The sequence below is a fragment of the Eleutherodactylus coqui genome, unplaced genomic scaffold, assembly GCF_035609145.1.
Source record: "Eleutherodactylus coqui strain aEleCoq1 unplaced genomic scaffold, aEleCoq1.hap1 HAP1_SCAFFOLD_30, whole genome shotgun sequence".
Lineage (NCBI taxonomy): Eukaryota > Metazoa > Chordata > Amphibia > Anura > Eleutherodactylidae > Eleutherodactylus > Eleutherodactylus coqui.
The window spans coordinates 885,828-895,806 of NW_027102247.1; the positions used below are offsets into that span (position 1 = coordinate 885,828).

Genomic DNA, 9,979 nt, shown 5'->3' on the forward strand with positions numbered 1-9,979 from the left:
CCCGCAGCGGCAGGGGGGGGGGCCAGGGCTGGGAGGAATCCTAATCGGCGGCGTGGTGCTGCGTGCAGCGCAGGTACCCGGGCTGCGAGGGGGCCGGGACCTGCGACTGCACAGTCGGCTCCAGGAGCAGTTAGAGGGGGGGGGCGCTCCAGCGGTGAGGGTAGCAGAGAGGAGCGCCCTTGTCCCAGTTCGGCGAGAGGATCCGTGTCAGGACAGAGCAGAGGGTCCAGAGCTGCTGGAGGGGAGCAGTGTGGACCCAGCGGGAGGGTTAGCCGGGGGACCAGGGGAGGGGAGCTGGAGCAGGTGTTCGGCGGAAGAAGGGGACAGCAGCAGGCTGGTCCGGAGGATTTTATTAATGCCGGTTTTTTGAGTTCCAGCGGGGCGGCTGCGCGCGCAGCGGAGAGGCGGCAGTCGGCGGAGGAATCAGACGGATCGGGCGGGACATGGACGGATCCCAGGATGAGACGCCAGGAAGACGGAGCGGCGGCTGGTGGGCCCACAGCACCTGCGCAGCCCGGTGAGTCTACCACACAAAACACTGTAAATGTTATTGCTAGATCTGTGCCTGTAGGGGGGGGTATAGGTAGTGGTGCGGTCAGTTTTGCTGGTGCGCATGGGGGGGATAACGATTTGAGGGCACTTATGGGTTGTATGTGGGAATTCCTGCGGAGGCAGGAAATGGGGTCGGTCGGTTTGCCTGGAACGGCGTTTAACACGCCGGGTAGTGTGTCGTCTGGCGGGGAGGGCTTCCCCGCTGGGGCGACTGGGGGAGTCCAGGCAGGGGGAACGGGAGGGCCGGACGTGGGGCCATCGCCGGTGGCTGCATGGAGTACTTCAATGGCAACCCCTTCCAGTAGGGTAAGTACTCTAGGGGTCAGCTCGGGGGGGGCAGATGAAACGGCGTCAGGGGTGACGGTTGCCGTACAAACGGAAAGGGACGGGGAAGCAGTGCGGTTGGACGATAGGGCAAAAGGGGAGGTATACGTGTGTTTCGAGGGCCCGTTAGGAGCACATCTTAAGAAGGAAACGAGGGAGAAGATATGGCGGGACGAATTTGTAGAGATATTCTCCCTCTTGCCTTTGGAGAAATTTAATTTGGACAAAGGCAAAAGGACCGAATACAAGAAGGAGGAGGAAGAAAAACGCAGATGGCGTTTAATTCCTCAAACATTTAATAATTGGTTGCAGGCGTTCGCTATATTGGCCAGCGTAATTGGGGAGAAGGCGCCGGAGAACTGTTCCGGCCTCTTCTGTTATCTAGATTCGATAGGCGAGGCGTATCGGGTTTACGGGGGTCAAACCTGGTTAAGGTACGACGAACAGTTTAGGCAACGTAAGGCGGTGAGGCCGTCAATCCGTTGGGACCAAAAAGATATTGGTCTGTGGCTTCGGGTCATGGCACCTAGTCGATTTGGGCAGCCTTTTCACGGGGGAGCCGGGCCATCAGGCCTGGCTTCAACCTCACAGGGGGGAAACCAGGGGGGTCAGTCAGGGGGTAATAGAGTCGGTTTGTGTTGGCAATTTAATGAGGGCCAATGCAAATTCGGAGCAGGCTGCAGATTTAAGCATGTCTGCTCACACTGCAATGGCGGGTCACATGGAGCATCAAAATGCTTTAAGAAAGGAAAAGGAAAGGCCGCAGGAGGGGGTGGAAAAAGGGAGGACGCCGGTGAGGCTGGAAGAGATGGTCAGGTTTCTAAATAGGTATCCTGACAGGGAAAAGGCGAAATTGTTGGAAGAAGGTTTTCGGGGGGGGTTTCACATCCCTCCCCCAAAACATGAGATTCCGTTATCAACAAAAAACCTACTCTCGGCCATGAGGAATCCGGAAGTGGTTTCGGAGAAACTGGCAAAAGAAATTAGCTTAGGGCGGATGGCAGGCCCCTTTCAGGAGCCTCCCCTCCGGAACTTCGTAGTGTCTCCCCTGGGAGTAGTACCTAAGAGGGAACCGAATAAGTTTCGGTTAATACACCATCTTTCTTATCCGAAAGGGGCATCAGTGAACGATGGTATAGACCCTGAGCTCTGTTCGGTGGTTTATACATCTTTTGATGCGGCACTAAAATGGGTAAGAAGGTATGGGAGGGGGGCGCTGTTAGCGAAAGCCGACATTGAGTCGGCGTTCCGCCTTTTGCCGGTTTCTCCAGATAGTATTCGCTTACTTGGTTGTTTTTGGGGAGGTAAGTATTTCGCCGATCGGTGTCTGCCCATGGGATGTTCAATCTCATGTGCATACTTCGAAGCCTTCAGCACTTTCTTGGAATGGGTAGTGAAAGACACTGCAAAGCAGCAGTCAGTAATTCACTACCTTGACGATTTTTTGTGTATTGGCCCAGCGGAATCGCCGATGTGTGCGACTCTGCTGGGAACGTTACAGTGGGTGGCGGATCGGTTCGGGGTGCCTTTGGCTCCCGACAAGACAGAGGGCCCTGCAACTTCTCTTCAGTTTTTGGGCATCTGGATTGATACGGAGGCGATGGTATGTCAATTGCCGGAAGATAAGTTGCGGGATTTAAAATGCGAGGTAGAAAAGACACGGAAAGTCAAGAAAGTCACGCTGAAGGGGCTTCAGTCATTATTGGGCAAGTTGAATTTCGCTTGCAGAATAATGCCTATGGGGCGAATATTTTGTCGAAGAATGGCGTCGGCCACGGCGGGAATTCGAGCACCGCATCACTACATCAGAGTGGGGAGGAGTTTAAAAGGGGACCTAGCAGTCTGGGCTTCCTTTTTAAACAAATACAATGGGAGGTCCATGATAATCTCGGAAGTGAGTGAGAATGTGGACTACGAGTTGTTTACAGACGCGGCAGGGAGTGCGGGATTTGGGGCATTTTGCCAGGGGCAATGGTGTGTTGGGGAATGGCCGGTCAGATGGCGGGAGGAAGGTTTGACGAAGAATCTGGTATTGTTGGAACTGTTTCCAATAGTGGTGGCCGTGGCGCTTTGGGGCGATCGCCTTCAGAACAAGAAGGTGAGGTTCCATTGCGACAATATGGGGGTGGTGCAGGTGATCAATGCTTTGACCGCCTCATCACCCCCGGTGGTGAATTTGTTGCGCCACCTGGTATTGGAAACATTGAAGATGAATATTTGGATAGTGGCGGTGCACGTGCCGGGGATTGAGAATTCAATCGCGGATGCTCTTTCTCGGTTTCAGTGGGAGCGATTCAGGACCCTGGCCCCTCAGGCGGAGGACCGAGGGAGGACGTGCCCGTCTCATCTTTGGAGTGTGGTAAGAGAGCAGTGGGGCATCTAATCGAGAGGTCACTGGCTCAGGGTACTAGAGCTGCGTATATAGCAGCGTGGCAGGAGTGGGAAGGCTGGGTAGGTCAGCTTGGGATAGGAGAGGCGGAGGAAGATAGAGTGGGGGCGCTGTTAAGTTGGTTGGGTAAGGCAGAGCAGGATAATGTTTCGGTGTCACGAGCGAACAGGTTCATGGCAGGGGTAGCATTTGGGTGTAAGTTAAGGGGGGTGGGGGATATAACGAAGAATTTCCTAGTGAGACAAGCGTTGAAGGGTTTTAGAAAAGGTAAAGGCAGTGTGGACTTACGTAGACCAGTTTCGTTTGAGTTGTTAGAAAAGTTAGGGGGGGTACTGGAAGGCCTCTGCGATACGTTGTTCGAAAGATCGTTATTCAGGTTAGCGTTTTCACTGGCATTTTTTGGGGCATTTAGGGTTGGGGAGTTGGTGTCCCCTAGTAAATCAGTTGGGGGAGGTTTACAGGGGGGGGGATGTTAGAAAAGTTGATGACCATTTAGAGTTGGTCATACGCCGATCAAAAACAGATCAGGCTGGGCGGGGACATTTGATTAGATTGGGTAGGGTTCACGGGTCAATAATGTGCCCCGTGTCGGCATGGGTTAGCTATACTGAGGTAGCGGGTAAGAGATTAGGCCCTTTATTGCAGCATGAGGGGGGCCAGTTTTTGTCACGCTTCCAGTTTACAGCGATCTTTAGGAAGGCGCTGAGGGAGCTCGGTTTAGATGAGTCGCAATTTGGGACACACTCGTTTAGGGTGGGGGCGGCTACAGAGGCACAGGTGCAAGGTTTGTCGGGCGAGTCGATTAGAAAAATCGGTAGGTGGCAATCTGGGAGATATAAATTGTATGTTCGTCCCCAGTTGCTGTAACAGTGTTAGGGGGGTAGGGGGTATAATGATAATCAAGGGGTGTTGGTCAATTTTGTTTTCTCCTTTTTGTTTCAGGTCCACAATCGGCGCTTGTGTGGATTATGGGCCACTCATATGTTTATTGGGGGGCGGAGAGGGCTAGTGTGAGGCAGGACGGGAGACAGTTGAGGTTTCCTAGGTCAGAGGCGGTCCTGAGATGGATGGGAGTTAGAGGGATGTCGTGGTGCAAAGTGTTGGAGGAGTTTGAGAGGATGGTGGGTTTAGACAGGGCCCCGGACATAGTTGTTATACATGCAGGGGGGAATGATTTGGGGAAAAGGCCCTTCAGGGATCTATCGAGGGATATCAGGTATGATATCCTGAGATTGTTAGCGGCGCATAAGAAGATGGTGGTGGTCTGGTCAGAGATCGTGCCTAGGCAGGTATGGAAGTTTGTGCGGACTGCAAGAGGATTAGACAAAGCGAGAATAAAGCTTAATAGGGAAGTATCTCGCTTTGTGGGAAGGAATGGGGGGGTCGCGGTGCGACACATAGACCTAGAGTCTGGCAGGGGGAATTATTGGAGACAAGATGGGGTGCATTTAAATGAGATAGGTTTGGACTTGTGGTTAGAGGCAGTTCAGGAGGGAGTGGAGCGCGCCTTGTTGTTGTGGAGGGCGGCGCAGGCTTGAGGTTTCAAGCCATGCTGGCTGTGGCGGTTAGGGAGGGGTCCTTGGAGTCAATATAAGAGGGGGTAAGGGGGGAGGCAGGGGTTAGTAGAGTTACCTCCTCCCCCCTCTGGTTAGTTTTAAATTGTAGGTGGGTCTGTCGCCTCTTGTTTGGCAGGGGGTTACCTGCTAAAGTTGTGGTTGTTAATAGCCGGGGTATGGCTAGATAGCCTCGGGGTCGGGAGGTTGGTGACTCGAGGTAAATGGCGAGTCTCCTGAGTCAGGTGATTGGAGACGGGAGGCGTAGTTTGGAAGATAGGGTTTCCCGAGTCAGGATTTTTAGGAGACGGGAGACAGTTACACCTATCTTCCTTGTTTTTTGGGTGAGGCGACAGATAATTTTGTGGGGAACTCCAAGGATCTCTCCATAGTAGTTAGGATCAGGGTTAAAAAAGTGTTATTCAGGATTTATTGTTGTATGTTATAATAAAATTGGCTGCTGTGGCCAAATTTAATCCAAAAAGAAGTTGTCGGTGTTTATTTTAGATAAGCTAGGTTAAAAGGGGTAATGGGGGGGGGTAAGTGGTCACAGCGACGACTCCGTTGTACCTAGTCATGTAGCTTATAGCGGTTTAGAGATTTATTAGAGATCTCCTGTGTGATCGTTGTCCGGGTCTCCTGGACTCATGGTTAGTGTAGGGAATAGCGGTATAACCAGGAGCTTAGAAGTTCGCCCGCTAGCTTCACGTTTTGTCTAAAATGTCAAGTAATACCTGTTCTTTATAATCAGCCTATCTGTTAGTAGTGGTTGCATTTTTGGCTTCTGTATGCAGTGTTTTCTATCTCTGTGTATTCTGTTCCGTCTGTTATATGCCATGCGTGTGTCCTGTTCTGTGGCTCCTAGGATCAGCTATGGCCCAGTTCCGAAGACCGCTGGGCCACCCTCTTATTTGGGCGATGTCTACGCTTAGGTTGGGCCACTGTCGACCCCCCCCCCCCTTTTAGCACAGGGTCAGTGGCATGGATTCCATGTGAATTTCCTGTGTGCATGTATACTACTAGACTACTAGTCCTTTGGTCACGATGGTGTTGGCAGTCTGCTAAATCTGCCCACACGATCATAACAGTCTGTTCAGAAAGCCACATAGTACTGATTACATTTTGGGTCCCATTTGTGCATACTAACATAACATTAGGGCCACAATGGGTACATTTCTGAAAACAATACAAACAGGGGTATCCATTTTGGGGTGTCAGTGCACATGAAAATGATTTTGGGGGAAAAAATTTTAGAATAGCACATTACCCGAACACATTAAAAAAAAAAAATCTAAATTGCATTAATTCCTGAAAATGTGGGATCTAAATAATTTGGCGCGCATGCGCAGAAGCCGGCGAGCCCGGCAAATTCAAAATCTCCCTGCACCCGGCTGTCACAGATAGCCGAGTGCAGGGAGATATGACTGGGATAACGGTGATCATATAAAGTTAAAAAGTAAAAAAAAAAAAAAAGTTAAAAGTTTAAAAAGTTAAAGTTTCATCTCCCCTTACGGATCGTATCCGTAAGGGGGATGAAATTACGTACCCAAGGTCCCGGATTTGTTCCCTGGTGGGATGTTGATCCGTGGACCTTACCCCAGCTTCTGCGCATGCGCCCGTCAGCATGATGGCGGACGCATGCGCAAAAGTGAAAGATTGCCCAATAAATGTAACATCTCCCTGCTGCTGGCTACCAAAGGTCGCCAAGAGCCTGGAGATGTCATGGGGAGCCGCGGTATACGGTTACTGGTCACGTGATCGCCGTTATCCAATGCATAATGGCGATCACGTAAAAGTTCTTTAAAAAGTGGCAGTTTCATCTCCCCTCACCGAAGCGATCGGTGAGAGGAGATGAAACATCTTCTCGGAGGCTTCCGCATTTGAATCCAGATGCGATTATCCTCCATGGATCCTGCCAGCTCCTGGGTATGCGCCCGCCGGCAAAATGCCAGACACATTCGCAGGAGCTGGGGAGCCCAGGAAATTTTAAATCTCCTTGCTCCCAGCGACCAATGGTTGCTGCGTGCTTGGAGCAGTGACCGGGGGCCTCGTTGAGCGGTCCCCGGTCACATGATAAAGTAGCAAACTAACATTAGGCCGGTCACACATGACCGGAGAGGAATTACGGGTTCTGCATGCGCTTGATCAACGGTAATCCACGGATCAATCGTATGCATTGGATTACACAATTCCCCCCAATTAGCGGGTCGGAATTGCGTAATCCACTCGCAGAAACCACACACACATATATACACACACACACACAAGGCTCTCACCCTGCAGCTGCTCCTCCTCAGCGATGCTCTCCTTGCTGCAGAGATCATGTTCTCTGCACTCCCCTTCCCTCCTCCGCGGCCGTTGTCAGTCTGCTATCGGCACTCCTCTATTACTGTCTGCATTAGACAGAACAAGCCGAGAGCAGACTGCCTACTGACAGCAGCACGGAGGAGTGAGGGAACTTACTGCATAGGCGGCGGGCCGGATTCGGCCCGCGGGCATTGTTTGACACCTGTGCTCTAGATCATACAAACTTCTAGGCTGTGGGAGTTGCCGTCCTAAATGCGCAGACCGGTGCCAGCGGCCGGCGAGTGACGTTTCTGTGTGGGGCTCTGCGATCCCCGCACAGAAATAGAGCATGCCGCGGTTTGTTTTCCACGTGTGATTTCGCGCGGACAAACCGAGGCCGTCTGCCTAGGATTGCGTTTTCTAACGCAATCCTATAGCAGCTTCCATGGGTGGAAATTCTGCGGGAAATCCGGCAGCGGAATTTCCGCCCGTGTGCACGGGGCCTAGGGCTGCTCTAAGACGTGCATTCAGAAAACACAGCTTAAAATCGTGGGTTTTTTACCTCAATTTTGAGCAGCACTTTTGAACGCATGGTAAAGCGGTTTTAATGCACCCCACAATTGTGATGGGTGGGGAGGTGCGTTAGAAAACGCAAATACAGGACAGATAGCGCTTAAAAATCACCGCTTCCGAGCTCACGTCTGAGTAATCGCATTCAAATCAATGGAAGCAGTATACCGCAATAAAAAGCGGTGTGTGTGTGTGATTTTCATCTAGTGCAGGAAACGCGGTAATAGGGCTAATTCATGTATGGAAATTCGTTTTGCAGCTGTATGCAGCATGATTTAGGTATGGGTACGCGGTGAGAAAGGTAAGGGGGGGCCCTGAGCTGAACTTTTGCACCCGGGCCCTTGAGCCTTTAGGTACGCCCCTGACCCTAAGGGTGTTTCTCACCTCATCTTTCTGCGTTTTATATACAAAAATGACAGGAAAGGGTTGTGACCCGGCGGCCGTCGCAGGGAGAAGATGACCATCGCCACTGTATGCCACGGAAAGGGGTGAACGCGCGTGTGAACTGGCATTTCAAGCGCAACCCGATTACTGTAAACCTTGTTTATGCACAAATACGCTCCACTGCGACAATAGTCTTGGCGTGTACACTCGTCTGCCGAAGCCCTAGGGCCTCTTTCACACGGCGTGCTAAATTTAGCAGAAAAGCGGTCGCAGAAACCGCAATGATTTTTACGTGCATTTGCGCTCCCGATATTCCATTAGAGTCTAAGGGGGTAAGCAAATTCGCTCTCATATGCATAAAATTGCGCCGAGGGCTCCTTCACACGAATGTACTTTAGTCCCCTTATAGTTCTGATCCCAGGAATGCACAAAAATAAAGACTGAAAAACTGGTTGCTCATTAGTGCTTAAACCAGGTCAGTCATGAAGGAGTTAACTGCGGGCATTCACTGCTGGTCAGTGAGGTTACAGATGGAGGGTTGTTAGGTGAATTGCATGTAAATCTGCAATAGTTTGGGGGACTCCCAGCAGACAGAGGGGTTCTCCTCCAGCAAGCAGGCAGCACATGGTTAACTACCTAAGCCGGGTGCGGGTGAATGCAACGCTTGTATGAAAGAGGCCTAAAGCTGCGGGGGGGGTTTTCTCCCCCCTTCCCCCATGCACAGATATACGTTGTCCTCGTGTGCAGGGGGGGGGGATGGAAGAGCCAGGAGCAGGAACTGAGCTCCCGCCCCCCCCTCTCTGCCTCCTCTCCGCCCCTCTGCACTATTTGCAATGGGGAGAGGTGGGGCAGGGGCGGGGCTAATTCTCGGAACTTAGCCCCGCCCTGCCTCTTCCCATTGCAAATAGTGCAGAGGGGCGGAGAGGGGGACGGGAGCTCAGTTCCTTCTCCTGGCTCTTCCATCCTCCCCCCCCCCCCCCTGCACATTACATAGAGAACGCCCACAAGTGACCCCATTTTGAAAACTAGACCCCAGAACAAATTTATCTAGGGGTGTACTGCACATTTTGACCCCACAGCTTTTAAATGAATTCAAGCAAAGCAAAAGGAAAAAAATTGTGATTTTCGTTTTTTGGCAATTTTGTCATTTTAAAAACAGCATTTTTGTACAGCACACACATGAATTAAGATTTGCACCCCAAAATAGATACCCCTGTTTGTCCAGTGTTCAGAGACATACCCATTGTGGCCCTAATCTTATGTCTGGATGCACAAAGGGGCCCAAAATGTAAGGAGTAGTCGGTGGCTTTCAGAACTGAAATTTAGCATGAAGGGGATTTCGGCCCCATAGCACACTTGTAGAGCCCTTGAGCGGCCAAAACGACAGAGAACCCCTACAAATGACCCCATTTTGAAAACTAGACCCCTTAACGAATTCATCTAGTGGTGTACTGCGTATTTTTACCGCACAATTTTTGAATAAATCTAAGCAGTAGGAAAAATTTCAATTTTCATTATTTTGGCAGTTGTATCAATTTAATCGGACGTAAAAACACTATGGGCTGGTCGTTAAGGGGTTAAACCATCGGATGGTTGGCTCTGAGCCAGTCATATATGTATCTCATGGGCTAGAGATGTACCTTGAAGCTTCTAGGGCCCTAACAGGGCTTTCCCCACCATGTGCCATTTATAATACTAGTGTGGCAGGAGAGTGACTGCCACCTCTGTACACCTTATTTCTCTATCAAGGAGTACAGTCATTGCCTCTAGGGAGTACTTAGTCTGTCCTGGTATTGTGATGAAGGTAGGTACAACACATAGTGCCATGATAACCTTTGCTGAATTTTTAAGTAATTTATTTGAGAAGGGAATACTTGGCCAAGGAATGTTGGAAAACCCTATTCTAGATGCTCATGGTCTG

General features: G+C 50.9%; 1 long non-coding RNA gene across 1 annotated transcript; it reads left to right on the top strand.

Annotated features, from left to right (window-relative positions):
* Positions 1-316: 316 nt before the first annotated feature.
* LOC136601081 (uncharacterized) lies at positions 317-4,428 on the top strand. Its single transcript, XR_010789296.1, has 3 exons — positions 317-517; positions 3,161-3,235; positions 4,208-4,428. It is a non-coding gene; the product is annotated as an uncharacterized lncRNA (long non-coding RNA).
* Positions 4,429-9,979: the final 5,551 nt, after the last annotated feature.